The following is a 20,886-nucleotide window of genomic DNA, read 5'->3' as shown; positions in this document are numbered from 1 at the left end:
TGCTGGGAGGGATTGGGGGCAGGAGGAGAAGGGGACGACAGCGGATGAGATGGCTGGATGGCATCACTGACTCAATGGACGTGAGTCTGAGTGAACTCCGGGAGTTGGTAATGGACAGGGAGGCCTGGTGTGCTTCAATTCATTGGGTCACAAAGAGTTGGACATGACTGAGAGACTGAACTGAACTGAACTGAACATTTACTGAGATCTTCCTGTGGGCCATGATTGTTCTAAGCCCCCTATACACATGTACTCATTTAATCTTCACAACAGCCCCTGTGAGGTCTGTATAATGATTAAGGCCATTTTTTAGAGAACAAAAATAAGGCATAGAGAATTTAAATAAGTTCCCAAAGTTCCCAAACTGGTAAGTGTCAGAGTCATACTCAAACCCAGACCATCTAGCTCTAAATTCCCCTCTCTCAATCTCTGCAAATATGTAGACATGTATTTGCCATACAGTGAAGGATTCCTCCCCCATCTCTTCTTATAGAAACAGAACTCAAAAAATAATCACATGAAAGTGATAATTTTACACACAAAATGCAAGAATTTCAACCATGAGATTGTGAATGTCGTTATTCTTGGTGATTTAATACAGTTAAATTTCAATCTGCATTTTAATACACATCCAGTCTCCAAAGCGAGCAAGACATAATGATATTTTTATATTCATTTGTCAAGCCATGGTTTTTTATTATTTACTAAGAGTAAATTAAACAGCATATGTCTATTTGCTAAATAGTGAATAGTTAAACTGTTCCCTATATGTATTATAGTACTATTACAGGACATATTAAAATATATTTCATTTTATATAATCTTTAGTAATATACCACTCATATTGATTTTTTTAAAAGAGAAACTTCTTTGCTTTCTAGTTACTTTGCAAAAATAATACATTTTTTTTTAATTCCTAAGAAGTTTTGTGAAAATATATATTATTGTGAAATGGGTTTAACTTTAAATAGGTCAGAAACTACTGCTTGGCACCAAGATATTTCTGCCATTTAGACAAGTTTCATAACCACGAAACCTCCATGAACAACTATAATAAGAAAAAGTCTGAGAATTTTTCCATTCTGGTATTTGTGGTGGAGCATTCAAATTTGACTGGTATACGTTACTGTGTGACTAACCACTATAGGGACACAGCTCAGGACTTTGTGGATGTGTTCGACTGAGAACTACTGTGTTGGAGCTGAACGCCATTTTCATTTGGTTTTAATCCTTCACAGGGCAAGACACAGCAGCTCTCTTTGAAAAGTCAGGTTTAATAGAATGCACATGTGACACGTTCTCAGAAATGGAGGAAACACTTTTACTTCCTCTCCTGGTTACCAAAGACTTTAGAACTTACTGTAATTTCAACAGCAGCCAAAAGGAAAGTTTTTTCTCTTGACCCTTGGCTGATCCTTTCCTTTACTTCCATGAATTTTCTCCCTCTTTCTGGCTATGGCTTAGGTTTTGTTCTCCTTGAGATTCAGCCTTCAATAGAAAACTGAATTCAGGCAGGGTAATAGAGTGATTATAAAGCTCACTCATGACTGTTAAGCACTTGAAGTATGGCTACACTGACTAAGAAACTCAGTTTTTAATTGCATTTGATCTTAACTTATTTAAATATTAACTTTAATATTTATACAAAATTAGTTATTGATGAATTTCTGAGTATGCTTGTTTCTGTTTTAATATTTTTTTATTTATTTGGCGGCATCAGGTCTTAGTTGAGGCATGTAGGATCTTGTTCCCTGACCAAGGATTAAACCAGGCCCCCTGCATTGGGAGTATAGAGTCTTAACCACTGGATCACCAGGGAAGTCCCCTGAGTATGTCTGGAACAACTTCGTTATATGAATCTACTTTTTCCAACTATAAATTTTCTGAAATCTAAATGTATATCAGATATTTTCAATGTAAATTTGGTCTCCAAACTGATGTCTGTAAGTGCTAGATATACACTGAATTTTCAAGACAATATAAAAAAAGAAAGTAAAATGTCTCATTAATAATCAATTGTATGTTGAAAGGATAATATTTTGGCTATAGTGGGTTGAAATGAATATATTATTAAAAATAATTTTACATGTTTCTTTTCACTTTTTCAGTGTAGCTACTAGAGCATCTTAAATTATATGTATGCCTCTCATTGTTTCTATCTGTGCTGGTCTACAGCAAGAGCAAGGATGTCAGACAGAATTAGCTCCCTCCATTTGCTGGATGTATGACCTTAAGTAAGATACTTGACCTCATTAAGCCTCTGTTTACTCATCTGCAAACTGGAAGAAGTATTATTATCTTCTGAATAGGCCAGTAGTGGGTTTTATATGAGACAATGAACAAAAAGCTTATCACAGTGCCTGGCTTATAGTAAAATATTCTGTAAATGTTCACTTTTATTATTGTTGTCATTGTCATTACTCTCTAACTATCATCCAAATACTTAGCAAAAGAGTGCTGTGCTGTGCTAAGTTGCTTCTACTGCTGCTCAGTCACTTCAGTCGTGTCTGACTCTGTGTGACCCCATAGACGGCAGCCCACCAGGCTCCCCCATCCCTGGGATTCTCCAGGCAAGAACACTGGAGTGGGTTGCCATTTCCTTCTCCAATGCATGAAAGGAAAAAGAAAAAGTGAAGTCGCTCAGTCGTGTCTGACTCCTAGCAACCCCATGGACTGCAGCCTCCCAGGCTCCTCCATCCATGGGATTTTCCAGGCAAGAGTACTGGAGTGGTGTGCCATTGCCTTCTCCTAAGTTGCTTCAGTTGTATCCAACTCTTTGCAACCCCATGGACTGTAGCCCTCCAGGCTCTTCTGTCCATGGGATTCTCTAGGCAAGAAAACTGGAGTGGGTTTCCATTTCCTCCTCCAGGGGCTCTTCCCAACCTAAGGACTGAACCTGAGTCTCTTATGTCTCCTGCATTGACAGGCAGGTTCTTTACCACTAGCAAAATCAAAGAGTACATCAAAATAAATATTGGTCACCGGTGGCTTAACTATTATCTCATGACAAGATAATCTCATGTTCAATATACAAATGGGACCTGAAGTCAGATACAGGAGGTTTTCCTCGTATTTGTGAATTTATTTTCATAAAAAATCATATCTGCAGTTGATGAAATGCTTTTATTTTAAAACAATGAAATTACTTGAAACCCAGACTTTTCTGGAAAATCCAGGGCATGAGGTTTACTCCTAAAAAATACTGCCACACGGTGTCTCAAAGAACTCAAAATCAGCAATCTTCATTCAGATTCAATTTTGATGGCTATTTATACCCACTTTTGGAGGGACAGGATTAAAAAGACTAAATAGTCTGACTATAAGGACTATAAAGACTATAGTCTGACTATTAAGGACTTTGGCTTCCAAAAAAGTGGAGAATTACTTTTCCCTATTCCTACTCATAAGCACAACTAAAACCCTAGCTCTTATAAATAAATCAAACATAAGACTCTGAAAGGTGGAAAGAAGGCAAACCACTAAGGGCGCTGGGACCCAAGAAACAACATGATGGCAAATTCTCTGGCTTTCCTTATTATTTTCTATATCCCAGACTTAGAGCTGGACACACAGAATGCCAAAGGGCACAGAGCAAACTTCTAAGCAACAATAACACAAAAACAAACAAACAAGTCCTGCTGTCTCTAGCCAAAGGACCAGGAAAGGAGAAGTCTAGCAAGAAAGAAAACTTTCAACAATAGCCACTCTGCTCCAGCCAACACCACAGAAGAAGCTTTGAACGTATCCATTCATGCTGGTAAAGATAAAGCAGGGAGTCCGGACTTCCACCTGTAGTAATGGGGCACCACTTCCCCCTACTAGGATGGTATTGGAGGAGGCCTAGTGGAGAGGCAAGGCTTTGACCACTGTCAAGCAGTAACAAGGCCACTCCAACCCCTGTGGCATCAGTAGAAGTCACACGGAGAGCTGGAATTCCCACCCACATCCAGCAGTAAGAACCCCTCTTGTCCTTAAGTGTCAGTGGAAGGTGAGTGGGAAACCTCTACTTCTAACTTCACCAGGGCTTAATAAAGAGATGACCCCCTTCCTCCAATCAAAGTGGTGTTAGAGTATGTCACCTAAATCAGAAGGTTTAAATAAGACCCAGAATATCGTAATACCCAAAATGTCTAGGTTTTAGTCAAAAATCATTTATCAAAGTAAAGTCCAGGAAAATCTCAATTTGAATTTTAAAAGACAATCAACAGATGCTAATACCAAAATGACAGATAATAGACTTAATCTGACAAATATTTTTAAACAGGCCTGATTTTAAAAATGCTTCAGTGAGCAATTATGAATGTATTTGAAATAAATGAAAAAAATAGAAACCTTCATCAAAGAAATAGAAAATTTAAGGAAGAATGAAATGGAAATATTAAATTGAAAAATACAATAAGTGAAACGAAAAACTCAGTGAATGGGCTCAACAACAGAATAGAGGGGCCAAAGGAAAGAAACAGTGAACTTAGGATAGAATAACAGAAACTACTCAATCTGAAAAACAGAAAGAAAATACACTGGAAAAAAAAAAAATGAATGGAGCAACAGAGACCTGTGGACTATTAAAAAAAATATATAACATTCATGCCACTGGAGTCTCACAAGAAAAAAAAGGGGTGAAACTGAGAAAGAATTAAATAAATAATGGCTGAATTTCTTGAATTTGGCAAATATAAACCTACAGATTCAAGAAACTCAGTGAACCCAACAGGATAAACCCAAAGAAATCTGTGCAAGATACATCAGAGTCGAACTTCTGAAAGACAAAAAAAATATATATATATATATATTAAAAAATGAAAGGAAAAAACACCACCTTAACCATAGAGGGTAAAGAATTCTAATGACAGTAGATTTCTTATTAGAAATCATGGGGGTTAAAAGGAAGTGGTCCAGTGTTTTTCAAATACTGAAGGGAATTAACTGTCAAGCCAGAATTCTGTACGCAATGAAAATATCCTTCAGAAATAAAAATATTTAGCCATTCTCAAACTTTATTTTCTTGGGCTCCAAAATCACTGCAGATGGTGACTGCAGTCATGAAATTAAAAGACACTGGCTCCTTGGGGGAAGAAAAAAACTATGACAGACCTAGACAGCATATTAAAAAGCAGAGACATTACTTTGCCAACAAAGGTCTGCATAGTCAAAGCTATGGTTTTTCCAGTAGTCATGTATGGATGTGAGAGTTGGACCATACAGAAGGCTGAGTGCCAAAGAATTGATACTTTTTAACTGTGGAGTTGGACAAGGCTCTTGAGAGTCTCTTGGACTGCAAGGAGATCAAACCAGTCCATCCTAAAAGAAATCAGTCCTGAATATTCACTGGAAGGACTGATGTTGAAGCTGAAGCTCCAATACTTTGGCCACCTGATGAAAAGAGCTGACTCTGGAAAAGACCCTGCTGCTGGGAAAGATTGAAGGCAGGAGGAGAAGGGAAAGACAGAGGACGAGACGGTTGGATGGCATCACCAACTCAATGGACATTAGTTTGAGCAGGCTCTAGGAGATGGTGAAGGACAGAAAAGCCTGGCATGCTGCGGTCCATGGGGTCTGAAAGAGTCAGACATGACTGAATGACTGAACAACAGAATTAAGGAAAGCTAAGAGAATTTGTCACCATCAGATATACTTTAAAAGAATAAAGGAAGTTCTCACATTATTTTCAGTCACCCATGGAACATAAACAAAAATAGACCATGTTCTGGGCAATAAAATCAACCTCAAAATTTTTTAAATAAATAAAATTATGCAGAGTGTGTTTTCTAACCACAATTCAATCAACCTAGAAACCAACAACAGAAAGATAACAGGAATATCTCTAAACACTTGGAAACTAAACAACACATTTCTAAATACTTAGTAATAAGAAAGTCTCAAAGGAAAAAAAAAATTTTTTTAACTGGCAAAACTAACATGCTTACTTTTCAGAGTGAAATGTCCAAAGTAAGGCAGGTATAGACAGCCATGATGATGAGCAATCACGGTGTGAAATCATGACCAAAACCAATAAGCCTCTAGAAATCCTTCAACATCTATAAAAATCTGCATTGCAAAGTTCTTCTTTCATGTTTTAAAACACTGAAAATCAAGGATCTTTTCTGTAGAAGTCTACATAAATGTATTTTTAAAAGAATTATTAATATCAATTTCCTTTGCTATTTTTTCTTTTTTTAAATTTTACATTAATTTATTTATTTTAATTGAAGGCTAGTTACTTTACAACATTGTGGTGGTTTTTGCCATACATTGACATGAATCAGAATCAGGTGTACATATGTCCCCCCACCCCAAACCCCCCTCCTTCTTCCTTCCCCACCCTATCCCTCTGTGTTGTCCCAGAGTACTGACTTTGAGTTCCCTGCTTCATGCATCGAACTTGAACTGGTCACCTATTTTCAGCTCAGTTCAGTTCAGTCACTCAGTCATATATAACTCTTTGCAACCCCATGGACCACAGCACCCCAGGGTTACCTGTTCATCACCAACTCCCGGAGCTTACTCAAACTCATGTCCATCGAGTCTCTGACGCCATTCAACCAATTCATCCTCTGTTGTCCCCTTCTCCTGCCTTCAATCTTGCTCAGCATCAGGGTCTTTTCCAATGAGTCAGTTCTCATCAGGTAGCCAAAGTATTGGAGTTTCAGCTTTAATATCAGTCCTTCCGATGAACATTCAGGACTGATCTCCGTTAGGATGGACTGGTTGGATCTTCTTGCAGTCCAAGAGACTCTCAAGAGTCTTCTCCAACACCACAGTTCAAAAGCATCAATTCTTCGGTGCTCAGCTTTCTTTATTGTCCAAATCTCACATCCATACATGACTACTGGAGAAATCATAGCTTTGACTAGATTGACCTTTGTCAGCAAAGTAATGTGTCTGCTTTTTAATATGCTGCCTAGGATGGTCATAGCTTTTCTTCCAAGGAGCAAGTGTCTTTTAATTTCATGGTTGCAGTCATCATCTGCAGTGATTTTGGAGCCTAAGAAAATAAAGTCTCTCACTGTTTCCACTGTTTCCCCATCTATTTTCCATGAAGTGATAAGACCAGATGCCATGATCTTAGTTTTCTGAATGTTGAGTTTTAAGCCAAATTTTTCACTCTCCTCTTTCTCACCCTCAGCAAAAAGAGGCTCTTTAGTTCTTCTTTGCTTTCTGCCATAAGGGTGGTGTCATCTGCATATCTGAGGTTATTGATATTTCTCCTGGCAATCTTGATCCCAGCTTGTGCTTCATACAGCCCAGCATTTCACATGATGTACCCTGTATATAAGTTAAATAAGCAGTGTGAAAATATATAGCCTTGACGTACTCCTTTGCCTATTTGGAACCAGTCTGTTGTTTCATGTCCACTTCTAACTGTTGCTTCTTGACCTGCATATAGTTTTCACAGGAGGCAGGTAAGGTGGTCTGGTATTCCTATCTCTTTAAGGATTTTCCACAGTTTGTTGTGGTCCACACAGTCAAAGGCTTTGGCTTAGTCAATAAAGCAGAAGTATATGTTTTTCTGGAACTCTCTTGCTTTTTTGATGATCCAGCAGATGTTGGCAATTTGATCTCTGGTTCCTCTGCCTTTTCTAAATCCAGCTTGAACATCCAGAAGTTCATGGGTCACATACTGTTGAAGCCTGGCTTGGAGGATTTTGAGCATTATTTTGCTAGTGTGTGAGATGAGTGCAATTGTGCGGTAGTTTGAGCATTCTTTGGCATTGCCTTTCTTTGGGATTGGAATGAAAACTGACTTTTTCCAGTCCTATGGCCACTGCTGACTTTTCCAAATTTGCTGGCATATTTGCTGGTCACCTGTTCGTGACATTGTACAGGAGACAGGGACCAAGACCATTCCCATAGAAAAGAAATGCAAAAAAGCAAAATGGCTGTCTGGGGAGGCCTTACAAATAGCTGTGAAAAGAAGAGAAGCGAAAAGCAAAGGAGAAAAGGAAAGATATAAGCATCTGAATGCAGAGTTCCAAAGAATAACAAGGAGAGATAAGAAAGCCTTCCTCAGTGATCAACACAAAGAAATAGAGGAAAACAACAGAATGGGAAAGACTAGAGATCTCTTCAAGAAAATTCAAGACACCAAGGGAACATTTCATGCAAAGATGGGCTCGACAAAGGACAGAAATGGTATGGACCTAACAAAAGAATAAGATATTAAGAAGAGATGGCAAGAATACACAGAAGAACTGTACAAAAAAGGCCTTCACGACCAAGATAAACACGACGGTATGATCACTCACCTAGAGCCAGACATCCTGGAATGTGAAGTCAAGTGGGCCTTAGAAAGCATCACTATGAACAAAGCTAGTGGAGGTGATGGAATTCCAGTTGAGCTATTTCAAATCCCCAAAGATGATGCTGTAAAAGTGCTGCACTCAATATGCCAGCAAATTTGGAAAACTCAGCAGTGGCCACAGGACTGGAAAAGGTCCGTTTTCATTCCAATCCCAAAGAAAGGCAATGCCAAAGAATGCTCAAACTACCGCACAATTGCACTCATCTTACACGCTAGTAAAGTAATGCTCAAAATTCTCCAAGCCAGGCTTCAGCAATACGTGAACCATGAACTTCCAGATGTTCAAGCTGGTTTTAGAACAGGCAGAGGAACCAGAGACCAAATTGCCAGCATCTGCTGGATCATGGAAAAAGCAAGAGAGTTCCAGAAAAACATTTATTTCTGCTTTATTGACTATGCCAAAGCCTTTGACTGTGTGGATCACAATAAACTGTGGGAAATTCTGAAAGAGATGGGAATACCAGACCACCTGACCTGCCTCTTCAGAAACCTATATGCAGGTCAGGAAGCAACAGTTAGAACTGGACATGGAACAACAGACTGGTTCCAAATAGGAAAAGGAGTATGTCAAGGCTGTATACTGTCACCCTGCTTATTTAACTTCTATGCAGAGTACATCATAAGAAACGCTGGGCTGGAAGAAGCACAAGCTGGAATCAAGATTGCTGGGAGAAACATCAATAACCTCAGATATGCAGATGACACCACCCTTATGGCAGAAAGTGAAGAGGAACTAAAAGCCTCTTGATGAAAGTGAAAGAGGAGAGTGAAAAGGTTGGCTTAAAGCTCAACATTCAAAAAACGAAGATCATGACATCTGGTCCCATCACTTCATGGGAAATAGATGGGAATACAGTGGAAACAGTGTCAGACTTTATTTTTCGGGGCTCCAAAATCACTGCAGATGGTGACTGCAGTCATGAAATTAAAAGACGCTTACTCCTTGGAAGGAAAGTTATGACCAACCTAGATAGCATATTCAAAAGCAGAGACATTACTTTGCCAACAAAGGTCCATCTAGTCAAGGCTATGGTTTTTCCAGTGGTCATGTATGGATGTGAGAGTTGGACTGTGAAGAAAGCTGAGCGCCGAAGAATTGATGCTTTTGAACTGTGGTGTTGGAGAAGACTCTTGAGAGTCCCTTGGACTGCAAGGAGATCCAACCAGTCCATTCTAAAGGAGATGAGCCCTGGGATTTCTTCGGAAGGACTGATGCTGAAGCTGAAACTCCAGTACTTTTGCCATCTTATGTGAAAAGCTGACTCATTGGAAAAGACCCTGATTCTGGGAGGGATTGGGGGCAGCAGGAAAAGGGGACGACAGAGGATGAGACGGCTGGATGGCATCACCGACTCGATGGATGTGAGTCTGAGTGAACTCCGGGAGTTGGTGATGGACAGGGAGGCCTGGCGTGCTGCAATTCATGGGGTCGCAAAGAGTTGGACATGACTGAGCGACTGAACTGAACTGAATACACATGCTTCAATGTTATTCTCTCAAATCACCCCATCCTCACCTTCTCCCACATAGTCCAAAAGTCTTTCTTTACATCTGTGTCTCTTTTGCTATCTTGCATATAGGGCCATCATTATCATCTTTCTAAATTCCATATATATGCACTAATTTATTGTATTGGTGTTTCTCTGATTTACTTCACTCTGTATAATAGGCTTCAGTTTCATCTACCACATTAGATCTGACTCAAATGTGTTCTATTTTATAGCTGAGTAATATTCCATTGTGTATACATACCACAACTTCCTTGTCCATTCATCTGCCGATGGACATCTAGGTTGGTTCCATGTCCTAGCTACTGTAAACAGTGCTGTAGTGAACATTGGGATACACGTGTCTCTTTCAATTCTTATTTCCTTGCTGTGCATGCCCAACAGTGGGATTATGGGTCATGTGGCAGTTCTATATATTTCCAGTTTTTTAAGGAATCTCCACACTGTTTGCCATAGTGGCTTTACTAGTTTGCATTCCCACCAACAGTGTATGAGGGTTCTCTTTTCTCCACACCCTCTCCAGCATTTATCGTCTGTAGACTTTTTGATGGAAGCCATTCTGACCAGTATGAGATGATACCTCATTGTGATTTTGATTTGCATTTCTTTGATAATGAATGATGTTGAACATCTTTTCATGTGTTTGTTAGCCATCTGTATGTCTTTGGGAAAATGTCTGTTTAGTTCTTTGGCCCACTTTTTGATTGTATTGTTTATTTTTCTGGTATTGAGTTGCATGAGCTGCTTGTATATTTGGAGATTAATTCTTTGTCAGTTGTTTCATTTGCTATTATTTTCTCCCATTCTGAAGGCTACCTTTTCAGCTTGTGTATAGCTTCCTTCATTGTGCAAAAGCTTTCAAGTTTAACTAGGTCCATTTTTTAATTTTTGTTTTTATTTCCATTACTCTGGGAGGTGGGTCATAGAGGATCTTGCTGTGATTTATGTCAGAGAATGTTCTGCCTATATTTTCTTCTAAGAGTTTTACAGTTTCTGGTCTTACATTTAGATCTTTAATCCATTTTGAGTTTATTTTTGTGTATGGTGTTAGAAAGTGTTCTGCTGCTGCCAAGTTGCTTCAGTCATGTCTGACTCTGTGCGCCCCCATAAATGGCAGCCCATCAGGCTCCCCCGTCCCTGGGATTCTCCAGGCAAGAACACTGGAGTGGGTGGCCATTTCCTTCTCCAATGCATGAAAGTGTTCTAGTTTGATTCTTTTACAGATGATTGACCAGTTTTCCCAGAACCACTTGTTAAAAGAGATTGTCTTTTCTCTATTGTATATTTTTGCCCCCTTTGTCAAAGACAAGGTATCCATAGGTGCATTGATTTATCTCTGGACTTTCTATTTTGTTCCATTGACCTATATTTCTGTCTTTGTGCCAATACCATACTGTCTTGATAACTGTAGCTTTGTAGTATAGTCTGAAGTCTGGCAGATTGATTCCTCCACTTTCAAAGGAAATTTAAAAACAAAAACATTGAATTGAATGCAAATAAAAACACAACATACCATACAGCTAATTCAGTGTCTAGGGGAGATTCTGTAACACTAATACTAACATTAGGAAAAAGGAAAAGTCTCAAATCAATGATATAAACTCTCACCTCAAGAAATTAATAAAAGTAAAAGCAAAATAAACACAAAGAAAGCAGAAAGAAGAAAATAATTTTTAAGAGAACAGAAATCAATGACATTGAAAACAGAAAATAGAAAAAAAAAAAAATCCCTGGAACAAAAATGTTGTTCTCTTAAAAGATCAACTGACAAACCTCTAGCAAGACTGACAAAAAAAGAAAACAGTTACAAATATCAGGAATAAAACAGGATTTTTACTTGGACATTACTACAATTACTATAGACACTACAGATGTCAAAAGGTTAATAAGGGTTACAACCACCTCTACACACATAAATTTGACAACCTAAGCAAAACAGACCAATTCTACAAAAAGTACAAACTACCACAACTTAATCAATATAAAATCAATAATTTGAGTAGTACTGTAACTACTGATAAAATTGAATTCATAATTTTAATCTTCTTGCCCAAATGGTTTCAGTGGAGAACTCAACCTAACATTTAGAGAAGAATTAACACCAATTCTATACAATCTCTTAAAAAAAACAGAAGAGAGAATATATAGGTTATTTACTAGCTTAACTTGGTCTCTTCGCTCCACCACAGCTGTCTTCTTTCAGCTCTAGGACATACTGGGAAAGAATGAAGTCCCCACACTGAGTCCCCTGCCCAGGACACTTTCCAATCAAGCCCACTCCCTACTCAAATCTCAGTTTATTCAGCACACATGTTACTGCCTCAAAGCAGCCCAAAGTAGAGGAGGGCTCTGCCTTATGAACTTATAGCCCCTGGTATATTTTCTCTGTGGCACTTACTGCATTTTAATTCATCATTTACAATAATGTCTAAGGTCTGCCTTTCCCTCTAGTCTAGTCTAGAAAACTGTAAACTATATGAGGGTAGGAAATCAGACTTTCTTATTCTCTCTCTGTCTTTGGCTTGGAGCCCAGTACCTGAGATCCAGACACCATTAGATCAACAGTGAGTGAATATACACTCAGGGCACTGCAGAGAAACAGAATCTATAAGGTGTGTGAGTGTGTATGTGTGTGTGTGTGTGTGTGTGTGTGTGTGTGTGTGTGTACATGTAGAGAAAGAGAGTCGTTATAAGGAACTGGCTCAGGCAATTTCCAAGATCTATAGGCTAAATTCGGAGAAGGCAATGGCACCCCACTCCAGTACTCTTCCCTGGAAAATCCCATGGATGGAGGAGCCTGGTAGGCTGCAGTCCATGGGGTCTCGAAGAGTTGGACACGACTGAGCAACTTCACTTTCACTTTTCCCTTTCATGCATTGGAGAAGGAAATGGCAACCCACTCCAGTGTTCTTGCCTGGAGAATCCCAGGGACGGGGGAGCCTCGTGGGCTGCCGTCTATAGGGTTGCACAGAGTCAGACATGACTGAAGCGACTTAGCAGCATAGGCTAAGTTGGCAAACTGAGACCAGAAGCTGATGGTATAATTCCAGTCCAGGTCTGAAGACTGGCAGGCTCAAGACCCATGAAGAGCTGATGGTTCAGTTCAAGTCTGAAGGCATGAAAAATCCAGTGTCCCAGAACTAAGGTGGGCAGGCAAGAGAAAAATTTTCTCTTACCTAGAGGAGGGCCAGACTTTTGTACTAATTACACCTTCACCTGACTGGATGAGGCCCACCTAGGCTAAAAAGGACAAACTGTTTTACTCAATCTACCAATTTAAAAGTTAATCTCATCCAGAAACACTCTCACAGAAACACACAGAATAATATTTGACCAACTATCTTGGATCTCACTGGCCCAATCAGGTTGACACATAAAATTAACCATCATATTAACAATAAATGAATATAGAAAAAAGATTTGGTTGTATAATCTATTAAATATAATAGCCTATGGTCAGCATTTACTTTTATCTTTTGGCTGAAAAGCATACAGCAGCAAATTCATCAATGAATTAATAGTCATTAAGTTTTCACCTTGAAAGATAATAGTATCATTAACTAAGTATTTTTCTTTGTGTCTATAATCTCTGATCCTTCCAACTCTGGCAGGTTCAAAGGTGTTGTGTAACATGTCCAAGACTACACAGACAGGTAACAGCAAAGCCATGACAGAAACCCAAATTTTTCTTCAGATCTCAAGTTTTTACCAACTTGAATGCTTGCCATTAAGAAATCAAAGCCAATAGAGTTACCCAAAATTGAGAAACAATTTGTAGCTCAGCCACTTTTTGAGCAAGTTATTTAACCTCTTCAAGTCCCAGTTTCTACCATTTGTTAGAAAAAGGTAGAAGTATGTCTGTTATGGGATTGCTGGAGATATTAATGGAGCTAAGACTGTGAAGGCAATGGCACCCCACTCCAGTACTCTTGCCTGGAAAATCCCATGGATGGAGGAGCCTGGTGGGCTGCAGTCCATGGGGTTGCAAAGAGTCGGACACGACTGAGCATCTTCACTTTCACTTTTCACTTTCATGCATTGGAGAGGAAATGGCAACCCACTCCAGTGTTCTTGCCTGGAGAATCCCAGAGTCAGGGGAGCCTGGTGGGCTGCCGTCAGTGGGGTCGCACAGAGTCAGAAACAACTGAAGCGACTTAGCAAGACTGTGAAGAGTGTAGTCCTGGGCACAGTTGTTTGTTGTGTTTCTTGTTTAGTCATGTCCAACCCCATGGACTGTGACCTCTGTCCATGGAATTCTCCAGGCAAGAATACTGGAGTGAATTACTATTCCCTTCTCCAGGGGATCTTCCCAACCCAAGGATGGAACCCAAGTCTCCCGTATTGCAGGCAGATTCTTTACCACTGAGCCACCAGGGAAGACCCCTGGGCACAGTCTACTGCGCTGGTAAATGTTAACTTATAACAGCAGTTGCTCAAATTTCATTGTCTCAACTGGCATCTGCTCTTTCAGGCTTTCTGACCCTGGTTAAATTCTCCTCAAGGACTGGCTGAGCATCAGGGACAGGGCGGCTCACAGGTGTTCACAATTTAGCTCACCTGCCTCAACCTTTTCATGCCACGGTGTCTTTCCTTCCATCTTTGCTGGCCCCCAACACACCCCACACAGAGACACACATATACACTATCCACCCCTCATTTAAAGAGCCCCATCTGTTCCAGGAGTCCCTGGGGCCAAGCTGGGGTCATTATCAGAGACTGGCACAAAATTATCCTTCTTTTTCCTTCCTCCTTCACTGAGCAGAACCTTTCAACCCAAGCAAATCAGTTCATGCAAATAGATGTCTGCAGGTTACCAGGCCACCAGCTCTCCATACCTGCCCAAAGTATTTGAATCCAGGCTAATGCCCAACACAGACAAAATAGAATTACAGGCACAATAATAGAATTTGTCATCAGTTTTCATTCCACCTAAGTATTTCTCTGGACCAGGTTCTTATTTCGAATGTCAAGATCTGCCTGTTCTATAATTTTCCATTTTTATCTTACTAAATTCTGTTTCATTCTTTCCATGAAACTTATTTTTAAACACTAATTTGGTCAAACAATAAAAATACTAATAAAAATGTTCTAATTATTCAAATTCCACCATTCTAATAAATTTTTTTACTTTTAGCACAACATTGCTTCCAAACTTTGTCAGTATGTATAAGTCATATAAACAGGTATAAAAATATATACAAACATACACATGTATGTGAATGTACACATTTACATATGTATGTGTATATATTGTTATGTTATATTATAAAACATATATGTATTATGTGTGCATATGTTTTATAATATAATAATGAAATAGATACAAATTTCCATTACTTTTCAGTACTTACATTGAATTTTCACTAATTCCCCATCCCGCTCATTTCCAAAACTGCAATGTTTCTGATAAATTTACAGTCATCAAGCTCAACCTAACAAGATATTTAAGCTAAAAACATTTTTATCCTATTTCCCTTCTACCTTACTCATTGGTTCTCCCTGTTGGTAAAACAAGCTACTCAATATAGGAAAATTGTGTTTATTCTAAATTTGAGAAAAACAAATTGTGGAAACCTACCTACTCTTTCCTTTTGGGGAAAAATCCCAAGTTGGCTTCTTCTTGATATATATTCTGCTCTCCATACATGGCAGGGCAGGTGCCAGGGACTGTCTTTCCAACATGGTGACAGATTTGCAGTGGTTATCTACACTCTCTCATCCAGTCCAAGGACAGGTCAAGACAACACTTTTGGTAGGACTGGTCAGGTTAGAGTACAGGTTGAGACAAGGAAAAAATGGAAAACAGACCCACAAATACAGAGATTGACCCTTTGACCTTTTTCATGCAGACCCCTGGCCTCAGACTTTTTCCTCCACCACATGGCCATGCTCTGTGGTTAACAATCAGTTTAAACCTGATGACCAAAATTTCAGGGTTAACCAATAGAGCTCTCAGCACTGCTGTTTTGTTCCAACAGAGTTCAAAACATTTTCAATTCTTTTGTATACTGCATGCCCAGAAAAATTTCTAAATGAAGTCTTTGAAAAGCAATACCTACTAATTTTTAGAATGAAAATATAAATTTATCCCTTAACAATAAACTACATGAGAAATAAAACACCAATCCTGTTGAAGGGAAAAGCTTTTGCTGCAGTGTGGGTTCCCTGGGAAACCAATTCAGAGATGGAGACTTGCCTGCAGGTGGTTCATTAGGGAATGATCTTGGCATCGACACCTGTGTGGAAGCAAAGGCTGCAGACTGAGGCAGAGAGAGAAGCTGAGCTGCAGTGCAGTCACACCAGAGGTGTCTGTTAATTTCACAGGGAACTCTGGAGCTGGGATCACCCTGCAGAGACGTCCCCAAATAAAGAACGGGGACTGGACCTTCCTAACCCCCACATCAGCCCATCCTGGATTCTGGCTGCTCCCAGGAAAGGGGCCTAATCTTAAACGAGGTGCTTCTCTTCACGAGGGTTTGGAGACCAGAAGGACACAGGTGCTAGCTGTCAGTCAAGCACAACTGCCAGCTGGGGTCCTGAAGTGGGGTGTCTGAGCAGTGCACTGCAGTGCCTACTACAAGTGTAAATCGCATACTCATTCAACTCTGACTGGGAAAAGTCACTGTGGACCCAGCAGACGGCTCTATATTTTTTAAAGAAAGACCACTTCCTAAAGAAAGATTGTGCTTTTAAGAAGAAAGAAAAAAATTGATGCATCATGGAATTTTTACCCAGAGCCAAGCCTTCATGTCACTGCCAAGACAATGCAGCATCCTACACTCAGTACAAGACTGATCCCAGTTTCTTGGCAACAAATGTACAGCAACCCAGCAGTAAAGCTCATGCCGATTACCCACTCTTCTCTCTGCCCATGCCCAGCATGGACAGTACCTTCCCAAACACCAAATGAAGCAAAAGGAAATGCATTTCATGAAAGCAAGCCTACTAGATTTACTCCATGGGACTTCGGCATATTGGTTTTCTCATGAATGCTAAGAAACAGAATGGACAGAGAAAGGGAAGTTTTACATGGAAATCTTTATGAGAAGCTATGGTCTATCAGTGGGGATGTCCCTGGAGCAGAGCTCAAAGGTCAAATTGTTATTTTGATTGTGTAGTCATCGTGGTTTGCATATGCTGGAAACCCCCTGAAAGGTTTATTTAGTGGAAGAAAAGAAAGGAATCATTACGACCTGAAAGAATTTCTGCTTCTCCTATTGAATATTAAAAAAAAAAAAGTGATCCTTCATTTAAATAAGGAAAGTCAGCCTTCTGCCCCATGACAGTGTGATCATTTAAAATAAAGTTTTTAAAAAACATATAGTATGAGCTTAGAGGGTGGGGGTTTCAGAGGAAAAGCTTGTTTCTTCGAAGCAGTTTTCAAATGTTGGCAGATAAAATGTCAACCCTGGAATAGTGACCTCAGAGAAAGCCCTGTGAAAACAAGTTTTGTGTGTACTCCTGTCTCATGTGACACTTGTGCTCACACCCTAGAGAAGGTCGCTAGATGGACAAACCTGTTTTAGATGTTCTCTCGAATCCCTTGGCTTCACCCCTTCAGGGTTATCGAACCCCTGTAGAATCTGGCCACACTTCTAGGTCTAAATATTCGGGGCGGGGCAGGGGGTTTTTTTTTTTTAATTTAATGCAGGTGAAACTCAAAAGATAGGGGAAGTAAACCCACTTAGCAAATAAGCAAGGCATCAAGGTCCTGCACACCTTTGTCCCTTAAATACAAGTGCAGTGTTCTTGCCCTCTGGTCTGGGCTGAAAATGGCCAGGCTCTCCTGGCCCTTCCAACTAACTTCTTCCAGAGGCTCTACCTAATCCCTTGCACATAGCCCAGGGGGTCTGCCTTCCTGAGGTAAATGCATTCTGTGACGGGGTTGTTTGTGAAAAACTTAGTACTTTTCTGCTGACTTTCACTCTGATTCCAGTGGTTTTTCTTTATCACTTCTCATCTATCTCTTGTGACAAGTATGTCACTTACAAAGTGAAAAATTCTTTCTAAAGAGAGCAAGCATCTCATCTATTTTGCTTCCATCAACAGAGGCATCTAAAAATGGCTTTCCCCTTGGGGGTATCAAGCTCTCAAACCTGTACTTACCTCCTTGCCCGCAGCTTCCAGCCTCAACTATGCAGAGCTCACTCTGCTCAGGGCTCCACCTTGGCTATGGGCTGCCATAACAGATACCACAGACTGGGTGGCTTTACCTACAGAAATGTGTTATCTCACAATTCTGGAGTCTAGACATTCCAAGATCAAGGTGTGGGCAGAACTGGTTTCTTCTGAAGCCTCTCTGGTTTATAGATAGCTGCGTTCCCATATGTCTTCACATGGTCTTCCCTCTCTACCTGTCTACAGCCAAAGTTCATCTTCTTACAAGGACACCAGTCATATTGAATTAGGACCCAGCCACATGACCTCAGAGTAGGGGGCTTCCCAGGTGGCTCAGTGGCAAAGAATCCACCTGCAGTGCAGGAGACGCAGGTTCAGTCTCTAGTTCGGAAAGTTTCCCTGGAGGAGGAACTGGCAACCCACTCCAGTATTCTTGCCTGGGAAATCCCATGGACAGAAAGCCTGGTGGGCTACTGTTCTTGAGGTCACAAAGAATCAGACACAAGTGAGCACACACGCGTGCATGTGACCTCCTTTTACCTTAATTACCTCTTTAAATACAGTCACATCCTGAGGTCCTGAGGTTAGAACTTCAACATATGAATTCTAGTGGGACACAATTCAGCCCATAACAGTGGCTAAACTTCAAATATATCTGAATATCCTTCTACATAAGAAGGTGGGTGGGGGGCAGAGATCGTTTTACTATTTCTAAATATCTTCCAAAGTTAAACAGTTTCCTGTGGGTAATTCATCTCTGCCCTTCTCCGGATGACCTTAACACAGTGCTTCCCACACATGAAGGTGCAACAGGATCACCTGGAATGCTGGCTGGATGGAGATCACACACTCCACCCCCAGAGTTTCTGGTTTTACAAGATCTGTGTTGGGACCTGAAATTTTATGTTTTTAACAGGGTGTGCTGTGGGCCACACATGGAGGAGTGTGTGGGGCTTTAGGGCATCATAGATGGCATCATCCTACCTCTCCCGTCTCCGTGTAGACTCGCTGAACTTTGGTGGCGGTGTCCCTTGCGTGCCTCCCAGCACTCAGGTAGTCCAGTGAGGGGGTGCACTGTTGTCCTTATTTAAGAGAGGAGGGAAGTCTGGCTCAGAGTGGAGACGGGCTTGCTCAAGGTTGCATGTCAGCTGGCAGCAGAGGCCTCTGTTGGTCTTGCTCTCTCCACTAGTCCACAACCATCAGGATCAGAGAGGAAATAGAATGAAGGACAATGGGTTTTTCCCAGTCTGTAAAAATGCCACTACTAAGAATGATAATAGCTATTCTCTTCTGAGTGTTCATTTTCCAGGCATGGTTGTAGGTGTTTCATTTATAGCACTTAATTCACTCAACCATGTGAAATAGGTATGATTATGCCCATCTCACAGATGCAGAGGTTAAGAAATGTACCCAAGGTCATACAACCAACAAGCAATGGAGCCTGGACACAAACCTGGATGATTCTGATGCTAAAGCTCATGTTCTTGGACATTACTCTTGAAGAAGGGGAATCAGCAGCCTTCTCTAAACTTCTGTCACCCTGTAGGTCTCAGTAACCTGGCTCAAAACCTGGGCTTTGTGATGAGAATTGGGGTGGGCCAAGGAAAGAAAGCTGGTGGCAGAGAAAGGCAGCCTGACCTCACAGGTAGATGACCAGTGGGCACCTGGGGACACAGAGGACCTGAAAGCTTACTTATTACACACAAAGCTAACCAGGTGGGTACGTTTAGCTCCAATTTAGTGAAGCAAGGTCCCTTTGCTTCCAGGTGCTTGCTTAATATTACCAGCCCCATTCCTTGCATATAGAGTATCTAGTCTGCCCTTTTCAGTAAGCTATTTTTTTTTTAAATCTACCACTCCAGTCCTTTTAAAGTTTCTGGGGGATAGGGGTTTTAAGGGCTACAAAAGAGCTACATGTAAATTTCACCTGTAATGTTCTCCATTTCCCTCTCTCCCTCCCTACCTGTGATACCCAAGAGCTCATGGTAAGGCTAATAGGTAACCTCAGATGTCATGGGTGGCCTCCGAGATATAAACAGTTTATTTGGTTCCCATGACATATCTCTTTTAGGTCATGTACTAACATTAGCTTCTATGAGCCTGTGATTCATGTACACATAGCTCTCCCATATCTGCTCTTTAGATTACCCACGTCCCATTGAAGGCTTCACTTGGCACAGACAAAGCATTAATTTAAGAAGGGGAAACCTTTTCTGGCACCTCTCCAAGCCAGGAGGTGTGTTGCTGACTTATAAACGCTGCTCCAGCACCTCCTCCCAGCACTTCCATGAAGTCAGTATCATCCTCCTTTACAGAAGAGTGAGGAAGAGGGCCACCTGACCTGCCCAGGTTGCACAGCCTCTCCATGGCAGCACCAAGACACAAACGAGGGGCTTCCCCACTCTGACACCCATTCTTTTTCTCTCTTTATCCTAGAGCGAAGTTGTTTTATCAGACACTTGCCTAAGTGACTCCAGCTCCCATCACTCTTTCAACTTCTGGGTGCTTTGGCAGTTTTAGTATATGCTGCAGTCCCTCTTCCAGGCAAAAAGGAGAGTCTTAGTCCTTAGAAACTTTTAAATACCAGGGCATCATTCATCTTCTTTCAGTTCAACAAGTATTTATTATAAGTATTTACCTGGTGCCTCACTTTGCACTGAAATCAGTAGCTCTGGGACCTATTGTCTGCAGGAAAGAGGAAAAGCATTATGTGCGTATGTTGCCCCAAAATTCATATGTTGAAGCTGTAACCCCCAGAGATGTGATGTGATGGTATTTGAAGAAATAGTCTTATGTTTAGATGAGGTCATGACGGGATTAGTGCCGTCATAAGAAGAGGAGCTCTCTGTATTTTTGAGAGTACAAAAAAGAGGTTCTGTGAGCACCCAGTGAGCAGGCAGCCATCTCCAAGCCAGGAGGGGAGCCCTCACCAAGATTACATCTGCTGGTACCCTCATT

General features: G+C 40.7%; 1 long non-coding RNA gene across 1 annotated transcript in view; it reads right to left on the bottom strand.

Annotated features, from left to right (window-relative positions):
• Positions 1–20,615, bottom strand: part of LOC138987948 (uncharacterized) — a 156,792-nt gene extending 136,177 nt beyond the window's left edge. Inside the window, exons 1-2 of the long non-coding RNA XR_011464253.1 lie at positions 20,567–20,615; positions 18,913–19,113 (exon numbers count right to left, since the gene is read on the bottom strand). This is a non-coding gene — a long non-coding RNA (uncharacterized lncRNA). The remainder of the gene's footprint in view (positions 1–18,912; positions 19,114–20,566) is intronic.
• Between the last annotated feature and the right edge of the window lie 271 nt (positions 20,616–20,886).

Source organism: Bos mutus, chromosome 5 (genome assembly GCF_027580195.1).
Source record: "Bos mutus isolate GX-2022 chromosome 5, NWIPB_WYAK_1.1, whole genome shotgun sequence".
Classification (NCBI taxonomy): Eukaryota; Metazoa; Chordata; class Mammalia; order Artiodactyla; family Bovidae; genus Bos; species Bos mutus.
This window is presented reverse-complemented; position numbering and strand designations above follow the sequence as displayed.